The sequence below is a fragment of the Alosa pseudoharengus genome, unplaced genomic scaffold (assembly GCF_046254945.1).
Source record: "Alosa pseudoharengus isolate Yale_2024_CS ecotype anadromous, Long Island Sound unplaced genomic scaffold, YU_APseudo_1.1 YU_APseudo_1.1_scf_7, whole genome shotgun sequence".
Taxonomy (NCBI): domain Eukaryota; kingdom Metazoa; phylum Chordata; class Actinopteri; order Clupeiformes; family Clupeidae; genus Alosa; species Alosa pseudoharengus.
The window spans coordinates 36,363,717-36,375,502 of NW_027468859.1; the positions used below are offsets into that span (position 1 = coordinate 36,363,717).

Below are 11,786 nucleotides of genomic sequence, written 5' to 3' on the forward strand. Positions count from 1 at the left end.
TTCTACAGTATTAGCACAAAAAACTCATACAGTAATTTATTTTCCTTGTGCATTAACATTGTGCTGATCTCTGTATTGTTCAGTAAAAATAAAAGGTGTCGATTTTCTATTTTCTTTTTTCTTCTATTCTATACTTTTTTATATAGGATTACGAGACACTGAGAGCATTGTTCTTGTCCCTTCAGCCAACTGCAGAGGGCATGCTTAGGTGGAATCAGGCACAGAAAATGGTCAAACAGGATAAGACTCGTCAGGAAATGGCCCTAGTGGGCTTCAGGGCAGAGGGCTTATGTTTATTTGATCAGTTTTTTCTCTTTCTGTGCCGTGTAAGAGAGGGAGCATTAGAAGAATCACTGGCAGATCGATTTCATGTGTCCCAATCCACAGTTAGTAGGATAATAATAACATGGTCAAATTACTTATTCTTTATGCTTGGTTCATTGCCCGTATGGCTACACAGATCAGCGGTGAATGCAATTATGCCACAGTGTTTTAAGGACACATTTCCAAGAACAAGGGTCATTTTGGACTGCACAGAAATTTACATTGAGAAAGCCAGTTCCAAGGTAATAAGTTCTGAAACCTATTCAAATTACAAGGGATCAACAACTCTAAAGGGATTGATTGGTGTGTGTCCTTCTGGTGAGATAACGTCCGTTAGCAGTCTCTATGAGGGATCAATCTCTGACAAGCAGATTACCAAACAGTCAGGCATCTTGTCACTACTTGAGGAGGGGGATGAGGTAATGGCAGACAAGGGGTTTCATATTGGAGATCTGTTGTCACCTATCAATGCTTCACTTGTTGTGCCACCATTTCTTAATCAGAGGAGACCGTTCACTAGGGAGGAAGTCACCACAACACAACAAATTGCCAGACTCAGGATACATGTAGAGAGAGCTATAGGGAGAATTAAGCAGCATCATGTGTTTGATGGAGTCCTTCCCCTTTCTCTGTTGGGGACTGTCAACCAACTATGGTATGTTTGTGCCATGCTGACCAATTTTCAAGGGCCACTCTTTTAGGCATGGAGTTATGTTAGTCATCACATTTAACATTCTTAACTGGAATTTTAATAAACTGAATAGATTCTAAAGTAGCATGATGTAGTTATTTTACTTGCAATGCATTTAAACTTTGGCTTTAAATGATGATGCTTAATTAGCTTACAACATGGACATCAATAAGGTGAATAGCTACAGATGAAGAAATACATTTTTATTAACAAAGTATATACATAACAATGGGGCTGTGGTCACTTAATGGCCGAGAGTTGGCAAGACATATTCAAAAAAGAATTGATCTAGTTTGGCTTTCATGTCCTCCCATAAAACAGCATCAAAGTGCACTCTCTCCAGATGGTAATCCTCCTTGCACATTACAAAAAAATCCCACCATTTTGCTCCTGTAAGAGCCATCTGTCCCATGATTTGTAAGTGATATTCATGCCCATGCTTAAGGGAGAAGGTTCCATCCTCTTTCTTCTCAGGTATGAGCAGTTTGTATGACACTCTTGGTTTGGGCATTTTATTTCAAGTAGGCCATGGCAAGGATCCGCATTCAGATCAGTAACTCTACGGTCAGGTGTGCAGCCTAGATGGGGGGCATTAATGTTGATCACAAATCCACAGGGGAAAATTTCATTACCAGTGACCTCAGAATATAATTTGGCAGCCACTGGCTCTAACTCAATTCCTCTCTTCATGAGTTTAGTTTGGCTAGTTTTCTTCTGTAACACAGAGACAAGACACTCAAAATCTGCACGCCGGGAACAGATGCGTTTGAAATTTGAGGCAGTTAGCCGTTGGGATCGCACTTCATGCCATACTGTGCTATTGTTTTGGAGCCTTGTTTCTACTTCTAATTGTACAGCTTCATCACAGGAAATTTTGAAAGTGTCATATAATTCAGATAAAACTTCGGGCAAAACATAAGAGTAATTGCATGGCTGTGCAGGAAATGTAAAAGTGGGTAAGTTGTTAGAGAGATCAGGGGTGGTTAGGGTCTGATAGGTGAGAGGTGATCCAAATGGGAGATTCCCAAATTCGGTGGGGATGTAACATATTGTGCATTGTTCTCTAGAAGTCTGGACATCTGACAGTCGCTTCCAATTGACTTTAAGTTGTCTAACAGTGAACTGGCAAATGATTCACAGGGTAGGGGTAAAGGGACGGGAGAGTACAGTTTTGGGCCAATACCGTAATTTTTATTTACCGAACTGTGATCAGTCTTGTTGGATTTTACCTTGTTAATTTTCAAGAGAGTGACAGGTTTGGGCTCTAGGCCTAATTCTCGAGAAGGGATGTGCCAGGTTTGGGGTAAGGAGGTTTTACTTTTGGTTAGGGGGACTGATTTGTATCCTAATTTTGAGTAATGAGCCAGAGTATACAGGAGGCCAATAAGGTGTGAGCAGTGCCCGAGACCTGCTTTACAGGCACAGCTGGTATGCTGAATCCGCTGATCAGTACTGGACAATTCAACCTAGGTAAAAGATAGATAGATAGATTGATAGATGGATAGATACTTTATTGATCCCCAAGGGGAAATTCAAAGGTCTCAGCAGCAGACATCACACACAACATGCACTTACAGCAGAAATGGTAATTAAAAGTATATAATATAAAAAACACAACAAGCAATAAGGACAGTAGAAGATAAAGAATACATATAAGCATAAACATATAACCAAACTCCACTGTACTATAGAGACAGTAGAAGATAAGAAAAAATAACAAAACTAAATACTAAATATACTATATAAATTAAATTAAATAATCCACAGTGTGCTTGAGGGTGATCAAGCATGAGATGCTTGCAGTGACAGGGCCGGACTGGCCTGTAGTTCTGTGTACATGGTGAGGTGCTCAAGAGAAAAAAAAAGATAATATTAAAACTTGTTCATGGCTTAAGTCTTTGTGCCTGTTGATGCTCAGACCACACACGTCTAGGGAAAAAAATATATAGAATGCTAATTTGACATCATTAGCCTACCTGTACCCTGTAAGATGGCTCATTTTTACGCATACTGGGGTATGCCTTCGCCCTGACCCTGACAGCATTAGTCCTATCCTCCTCAACCCTGACTGAAAGCAGAACATAACTTTCATTAATAGACAACCTCGCGTATTGTTAAATCTCCGCGAAAATAAGCCAATAAAATGAAAGGATAAACAGGGAGATAAATTAAGCTATGACGTGGGATGCACAAACAAAATTATAGGCTAGCCTATGTAAGACAGCCTGATCGGCCAACAGCGTAGCCTGATAGAAGAAGTTTAGCCTACATCTAGAATTGTTACTGTTGACAGTTTAAGGCTAACGTTAACACTGACGTAGGCTACGTAAGTTAACATTTTACTTCAAAATTCAATAGTAGGCTATATCAACGTATAAAACGGTCTCACTGGCTATAAATGCAAGCCTGAGTCTTGTTCTGGACAGAAATGATAAACAAGGCCATACCTTAATACAGGTTTATCAGTGCAACCCAGTTAGCCTACATAAACGTTATTAAGTTAGCAGTTAGGTTATCGTCTTACCTTCAACATCGTGGATATAACCTTCTATCCAGTTGCTGTATCCCTTTTTTTGAATTCTTTTAGGGATGCCGACCTGTTCATCTGCCCATGTATCAATCTCTTGGAATGTCAAGGCTGGTAGATGGGTTAAGTTTTTGTACCATCTTGCCATAACTGGGCTAATAATAACAGACACCGAACAGCTGACAGTTTTGACAGTTATTTGTTTGGACTTCCCCAGAGGATTCCCACCCTGAGCATGACGTCATAGAAAGATGGCCGCCGTGTGAATATGGTGAATTCTAGTTCATCGTTCATTGTTTATCATTTGTTGTTGAGGTTTCATCTCATGGCAATGTACTATAAATATGTATGAAGGTATGTCATGCTCAAAATTCAAAATGGCATACCTTCATACATATTTATAGAGCTTATATAGCTTTATATAGCTGTACATTGTAACATAATAATGTAATGGGCCTAGTGTATTACTAGTGCAATTAATGGAAAAAACATTCCAGTTACAGACTAGTCGTAAGGTACAGCATCATCCTCTTTGAGAAGACTTCTGAGGTGAAGTTGGTGCCATCCCTGTGGGTTGGAGATGGAGTCTGCTGGTGGCCTCCTTACAAAAAGGACCAAATCCATAGAGCGATGAAAAACATGGAGAAGCCCGCAAACTCCTGGGTTGGCTACAGAGCCAGGGTCCTGTACACAGTAATAGTAAATAGTTTTCAAACAGGGCTCGCTAATTGACAGGTGATTATGAGGCGGCTCAGATGAAGTTGCCACTGGCAGAGAACCACACAGACCTTCAGCCTGAGAAGGCCCAGACAAAAGACCACAATGAGGGATCAAGTAAGAATTCAGTGTGAAAAGTCATTATTTACATATTGATTAACATACTGATTTACATATTGATTAAGTCAGGGGTTCCCAAAGTGGGGGTCGCGAGGGACGGCGAGGGGTGGGTCGCGAAATGATTTCCATAAATCAAATAAATTTGGAAAAAATACAATTCTGAAAAATTATGACTGGATAAGATCACCATTCACTGTAACCACCGCAAGTCATCTGTCGGCCGGCATGGAGGACGAACTGGTTGAGCTGTCATGTGACCGCACTTTAAAGACAGATTTTAATTCCAAGACGCTTGCTGAGTTCTGGATTTCAGTCGAGAGGGAATATCCACAGCTAAGGCCGCGATGGACGTACTGACGCCGTTCTTTGCACTGAAATATATTTAAAACAAATACAGATCGCGTCTAAATGTGGAGGATGATCTCCGTGTGGCCGTCTCCACAATTAAACCAAGAATGGACTTGCTGTGTTCCGCGCATAGCGCGCATTCATCTCATTAGATGAGATTAACGCTGAAACGTAGTTGCCAAAATGTAAATTTGCGCAGTAACAATGTACATATGTTTACAACAGTTTGTGGATATTACCCTGACTGAGATATTCTTCTGTTAAAGCAACACCAAAGACTTTTTTGTACATTAAAATATTGTTTCCAAAATCATCAACTCGTAACAGGGTGAACGGCACTTCTGCATTCTCTTCGCGACCCTCTATCGGCTATAACCGCAAGTTTGCCAGATCGGGTAGCGGATCTGTAGTTCGATGGAATGAGACATAAGAAACTACAAATTTCACTTGCTTCTGATGTCGCAATACATTATACTTTCATAAAATCATGCAACGTACTCTACCTTGTCTGTAGACATCGTTATTTCCAAAGCCAGTGCTGGATAAACAAGCGTGCGTGCGACAGGAAAAGTGCTTTGGTGTTGCTTTAAAATGGAAATTAAAGTAATGTTTCAAAGTTACGTTTGCATATGACAGCAATAATGTGCACTCATGGATATTATTTTTTGACTAAGGTATTCTGCTTTTATCATATAGTAAAGTTCTATATGTAAAATCATAACAGGCTGCTCTGTTCTTTTGTGTTGTCGTTAAGCCCGTGTTTGGACAGCACATTTTATTTTATTTTTTGAGTCACATCCAGGGATAGTGGGGGTCGCCAGTCTCTGGCACGGTTATTTTGGGGGTCGCGGGTTGAAAAGTTTGGGAACCCCTGGATTAAGTGATAAATAACACTGCTGATATAAGTCTCTTTGATCTTGAGACCTTCCCATACAGTGTCAGTAAGTTTCTTAAAAGCAGCCCTGTGCCGCTGTTTTTTTTTTGTGTGTGTTTTGTGTGTTTCTGTATGTTATCTTTACCTGTGTGTATTGACAGTCCTGTAGTGTATTCATGTTTGTTTGTTTGTTACTCTTTTTTGTTTCGGTTTAGATTTGGACCAGGCACGTGATCCCTTCTGTGAGCTTCCAACACAAACAACCAAGGTATATATATAAATAGTTTTAAAACAGGGCTCGCTCATTGACAGGTGACTATGAGGTGGCTCGGATAAAGTTGCCACCTTCAGTCCGAGGCAGAGCCTGAGAAGGTAGACCCAGACAAAAGGCCACAACGAAGGATCAAGTAACAATTCAGCAAATCTCAGTTATTGTGCTTTTCCTTCCCTGTGAACAGTATTGGTGAACCGTTGTCTTTGTCTCTTTTTTTTTTTTTTTGCTTTTTGCCTTTTATTTGGACAGGACAGTGGAGAGTGACAGGAAGCAAGTGGGAGAGAGAGAGATGGGGTGGGATCGGGAAATGACCGCAGGTCGGATTTGAATCTGGGTCCCCGTGGGCACTCGGACCCGTATATGGTGCGAGCGCCGTAGCCTGCTGCGCCACAGCACCCCCCGTTGTCTTTGTCTCTAACCACAACTTTTAACTCATGAATCATTATTCATGGAGGTCTACTAATTTTGAACCATAATCAATATTTACTCAACAACACATTGCAGATGAGATTGCTGTGCTTTATGTCAAAGCTCTGTTTTTGTAAACTTACGGTTCTTTATCTGTGATTGTCTCTAAAGGCAGACTAAACGCATGATAGAGTCAGACAGTGAACCAGAATACCACCAACCCCCCCAGGACTAAAACTCTTCCTGAAGCCCCATTCATTAGGGTGCCTTTCAAGCAAGTTCAGAATCACATAGTCCCAAACTACCAGTGGCAACAACAGGACTGAATTTAACTGTGTTGAGCTCCCAGCAGAAAAAGCCGCAGACGATACAGAAGACCAGGTAGTGCAAATGTCACAATTTCAGTTATTCGCCTTATTCACCCGGCTGTCATAACGAGGCTGAGGGGCACACTTGCCATTACACCTCAGTCCAGCAGATGGTGGTGGTAATGCACTCCGTTTGCAAACTGCCAAAAAAAGCTCACCGATTAAAGAAGGGTTCACTGGCCTGTTCTTCAGTGAATTGTTTTTTAGCAGTTTGCAAACGGAGTGCATTACCACCACCATCTGCTGGACTGAGGTGTAATGGCAAGTGTACCCCTCAGACTCGTAATGGCCACCGGGTGAATAAGGCGAATTGCAGTCATATTCCTCACTACTGTGTTAAGGGAAGAGAAATAGGACTAGGCCTTTTATATTAAGATAAAAGTTCTTCCAGTAGCAGCAACTGGAATCCATGCATTTCCACTGAATTATTTTTTGAATCTGATCCCTTATTATACCTGTTCATTCTTACTTGTCGCTTGACTTATCGTGACTAAATTCAAGATGGCTGCAAACGCTAAACTTCATGAAGATACTGTCTGTATAAATCGTCTTGTAAGTAAACTACCAGTGCTTTTTCAAAGTTCTCAATGTCTCGTTTTAAATGTCAGGGCCCTCGGAAGTCTACCAATGAAGTGTGGAGATACATTGAGCCTCGTAAATGGGTGTAAAACAGTGATTTATTTGCATGGCTAGCCCGATGCCGAAGCACCACTATTGAAAAAGCTGTTGGTAGCATCGGCTAACAGATTTTGGAGTGCAGGGGACAAGCCGAGATGGGCTATGAGACATACGTTCACACTCGGTATCATGTTTCAATACACTTTAGGTCAATATCACACCGGAATTCTCCTTTAATGGTCTGTCTAACTTAAGAAGCCAAATTCACAATTTTATAAAGGTGAAACAAAAACATTCAGGTGTAAGCATTTAAATAATCATGCTGTATTTGTTTTAATACCCATTTCAATGTAACAACCCTTGGGTCATCCATCCGCCAGGCCCTTGAGGTGACAAATGTTGATCAGGGGCAGATCTCAGGGCAGGAGCACAAGGAATGTGCAAGTCAGTATGAGGGCCAGTATGTGAGGGGAGCTAGAAAGTCCATCAGCTTTCGAGAGCTGCTCTTCCCCAAGCTTCTCTTCACCAGAGCAGTGATTAAAAAACACAACTGGAGTGTGCAGTCAAATGTGTGGATGTAAGGATTAGTGTATGCCACTCCTGAAACCATATAAAATAGTGAAGAAATGTATCTTTCTTTGACTAACTTTTGCCTTGTTTCTGGTCAGCTCTCCTGCCTGACATGCTCATCAAGCAAAACATGATTCTGGAGCAGCAGAGAAACATAATAGCGATGATCCAGTATCTCCATACTGTGGTGGCAGCAGTGACAAGTGGCAGAAACAATCTGACAACTAATGGGCACTGGGCCTATCTTCCGCTGGCAGACAACCAGGCATTAATGGCCCTTGAGAGTAGGGTTGCAAACCGTTCCGTAAAATACGGAATCGTCCCGTATTTGCAAGGAAAAAGATGTGTTCCATATTGAACTGATACGGAACGCATTTTGTTCCGTATTATTGAGAATCAACTCGTGCAAATACATGACAGATCAGTATTATACGCTGTAAAAAATTGCTGTAATTTTACAGTAAAATCTTACTGGAAATTACTGTATATTTAACTTTACAGTAAAACGATGTAATGTGCAATGCATTGTGGGAAATCATACAGTTTACAGTCCAATATTGCAAAATTACAATAAGACCAACGAGATTCCACAACATTTTCCCGTAATTTCCTGATTTGTCAGGCTTTGTAGGCTAAACGAATTGTAGTCCTAACCAGAATGTGTAGCCTATTTATGTATTGCTTTATTTTATTCATATTAAAACCACTATTTTGCCTGTTAATTTACCCCATGCACATTTAGCTTCAGATTTTTTCTTTGTAGTGGTGTTTGGGGTAAGTGTAGTTTGTGACATATCAGGAGGAGGCTGGATGTAGAACGATCAGCCTAACGCAAACTGCAAACAGGAAGCTCCAAAAGATACAGTGATGTTGTCTTTTTTAGTTTTGAATTGTAATACAAATGATTTGCAATGCATTTTTGCATTTTAAACTTCTGCTGATAATGAGTGAACGAGTGCTTAGCTTTCTGCAATCAAATGCACTGCGCCGAGGTCGCCTTGACAACCTCATACATTGTTGCAAATTGAGCAGACACCCCAACGACTTTCCCACGGTAAGACACAGACACAGAAGACACTACGAACACGTTGTGGGTTGAAGAGGAAGACACTACGGCGGTTCCCAAAGAGATGTAATAGTAAGTACATGGCTTTTGAAACGTTTGCAGTAGTTGGCTATTTCTACGGAAACACAAAATCTGCTCCGCCTTAACAATCTGTTAACGTTCAAATAAAGTGCCAGCTTGTAGTGCAATAAGTAACGTTAGGCTACGCTAGCTAGCTAGCTAGCGATGGCGCTAAATTCTAGTCTTTGCTGCTAGCTAGCATGGGAAAGCCACGCACGCCACCAGCCCACTGGTATATTTGAAACAAAAAAGATTAACATATTAACGTTAGTAAAACTGTCAGCATTTCAGCGGGGTTCGAACTGAAGCATTCGGTTGCTAGCCAAGGTTAGCGAAATGATAGGCTAACTAGCACCTCTAACGTTAACATAATAGGCTACATATGATCTAACGTTAACGTTAGTTCCTTTCTAACATGACCGTTTGTTTCTGTTGTTTTGCAGATTAACGTTAAATGGTTCGGTTCATCCTGAAGCCGTGACAACCTTCCGTTCATCCTGAAACAAGTTATGTTTCTTTGTAAGTTTTATCAGCATGAGTTTAACAGCACATTGGGGTTTTGTAGACATACAAAGCAACATAAAAATACCCCAAACCAATCATTTACTTGTGGAGTATCTGATTGTACACGGTCTTTCAGGAAATTGTCTATGTCTGTGTCTAGTTTGTCTATAATCAGTTGTGTTTTGTTTTGCTATTCTTCTGTTTCAGGAAACAGCCACTCCTGCAGACTTGGAGAGATTGCCTTTACCGGATGCTCCAAGATTAGTTATTCAAGGTAAGTGTTCCAATTTAGGTTTTTGGTAGTGGTAAAAAATAGAAAAGGGCAACATAAGACCATAATAAAACTTAAGAGGAAATGTAGTATTATGTATGATATTTGTCTTTTGCTGGGTGTTTAATGTGGCAGATGTCAATTTTGTTTGTAGTCTGCAGTCCGGTGTGCCCAAACTAGAGGGTGACAATTTTTCGGGACTCCCGCGGGTCACGGTATTCCCGCGGGTTTCCCGCAGTACGGGAGTAAATTTCACTGTTGGTAACGTGATTGGGACGGGACAGGAAATAATAAACGGGAGCTGGCGGGAAGCCAGAGATTATTAACTTAAAAAATGACGCTGCAATGCAGTGAGTGCGCCCAAAGACGTGAGGCATTTCGTTTTAGAAAAGAGAACCAATTACAACCCACAATACGTTTGTTGTTGATTGGTAGCCTATCAGAGCAAGACAAGCAGCTGCCCTGTTCACAATCAATCAGCTTCAGCGATAGGCCCTAAGGCAAAATGGATGCAAAGAAACAGTTACAGGCGAAAGTATCAGCAAAGGACAACTCTATTCAATTGCACGAGCTGTCCGGGAAAGCGATTCTCGTTGAGTTTAATGTGTCATGCAATGTTGGGGCATGACACCTTGACGATCGCATTCCTCAATATATTTATCGCATAACCCTGGCGGAACACAAAAAATTGTTTTGTTTACTCATAGCAACGTTGCTATGCTTCGCTGGTTTAACGTGATGAGAACGGTGCAAACTTAACTGATGGGATGAGATCTAACTATGAAATGATTTAAGCATAGCCTACAGCAAAGTACTGTAAAATATGTAATTTTAATATAGCCCAAAATGATCGGCTATTAAAGAAAAGTTAGACAAGGCTTTCTGCCCTACCAAAATGTATGGTCACCGCACGCTACTGTAGCCTAACAGTCGGATAACTTTAGACATCAACATAGGGAGCGGGACGGGATTCGGGAGTCTTTCTCTCGGGATTTTGCGGGACAGAATTTTTTTGGGGGGGCTGTCACGTGATCGGGATATGACGGGAGTATTTGTGCGGGCTCGGGATGGGACGGGAGTGAAAATTGCTTCCCGTGTCACCCTCTAGCCCAAACCTTTGACTGCTAGTGTGTGTGTGTAAAACGTTTCTTATGTTCTTGGTTTCATTTCAGGGAACAAATTTGTTTCCAACAAATGGATGCCATCGAAGTGTTGATGACTCCACATTCAAGCTTCACTGCAGGCCTGGCCACCTTGTTTGCAACCTTCTATACCTTCAATTTGGAGTACCAAGAGGAGACTTCATGTGTCCTTGAATTCATCCAAAGGTAATTATAATATGAAAAATATGATGACACAGTTTCTTGAGTGATAGCCTAGTGTTTGTTTTAAAGTCTTTTCTTAGAATTTGAATTAGGCCATGAGCTACGGGGCCTTACAATCACCCCCTCACCTCCCAAGGGAACCAACTTTTTTTTGAAGGTCTGACCATGCTGAAGATGAATTTGAATGTTAACATTGAACATTTTGGGTTGAACTACCTGTTTCAGCCCCATGAATAGATTAACATTGAACATTTTGGGTTGAACTACCTGTTTCAGCCCCATGAATAGATTTACATTGAAAATCAATCTATTTTAATACATTGTGAATACATTAGAAGAACATCACTGTCCATGGCATAGAGGAAGGTGTGACATCTGTCTTTGCATGTTTAGTCACAAGATAGATATGTAAATAATAGAGACCAAAATGTATAAGCTTCTCACCAGAGTCACCAGGCAAATCAAGTAGAAAGACTATTTTGGTCTCTATTGTTTTAGGAAAAGCCAATTAAACCACTCGAACTATACATTTTCTGAAAGCTTATGCCCTCTACATGTGATGAAACATGATAGACAGATGTCACACCTTCCCCTATGTCATTGTCATGGACTGTCATGTTCCTATAATGCATTTCCAATGTAAATCTATTCATGGGGCTGAAACAGGTACTGCAACCGAAAATGTTCAATGTTAAATAAAGGAGAATTCCGGTGTGATATT

General features: G+C 40.9%; 1 long non-coding RNA gene across 1 annotated transcript; it reads left to right on the plus strand.

Moving 5' to 3' along the window:
- Nucleotides 1–8,298: 8,298 nt before the first annotated feature.
- On the plus strand, nucleotides 8,299–9,743 carry LOC143109900 (uncharacterized). The gene is made up of 3 exons (XR_012983997.1): nucleotides 8,299–8,977; nucleotides 9,409–9,484; nucleotides 9,677–9,743. It is a non-coding gene; the product is annotated as an uncharacterized LOC143109900 (long non-coding RNA).
- Nucleotides 9,744–11,786: the final 2,043 nt, after the last annotated feature.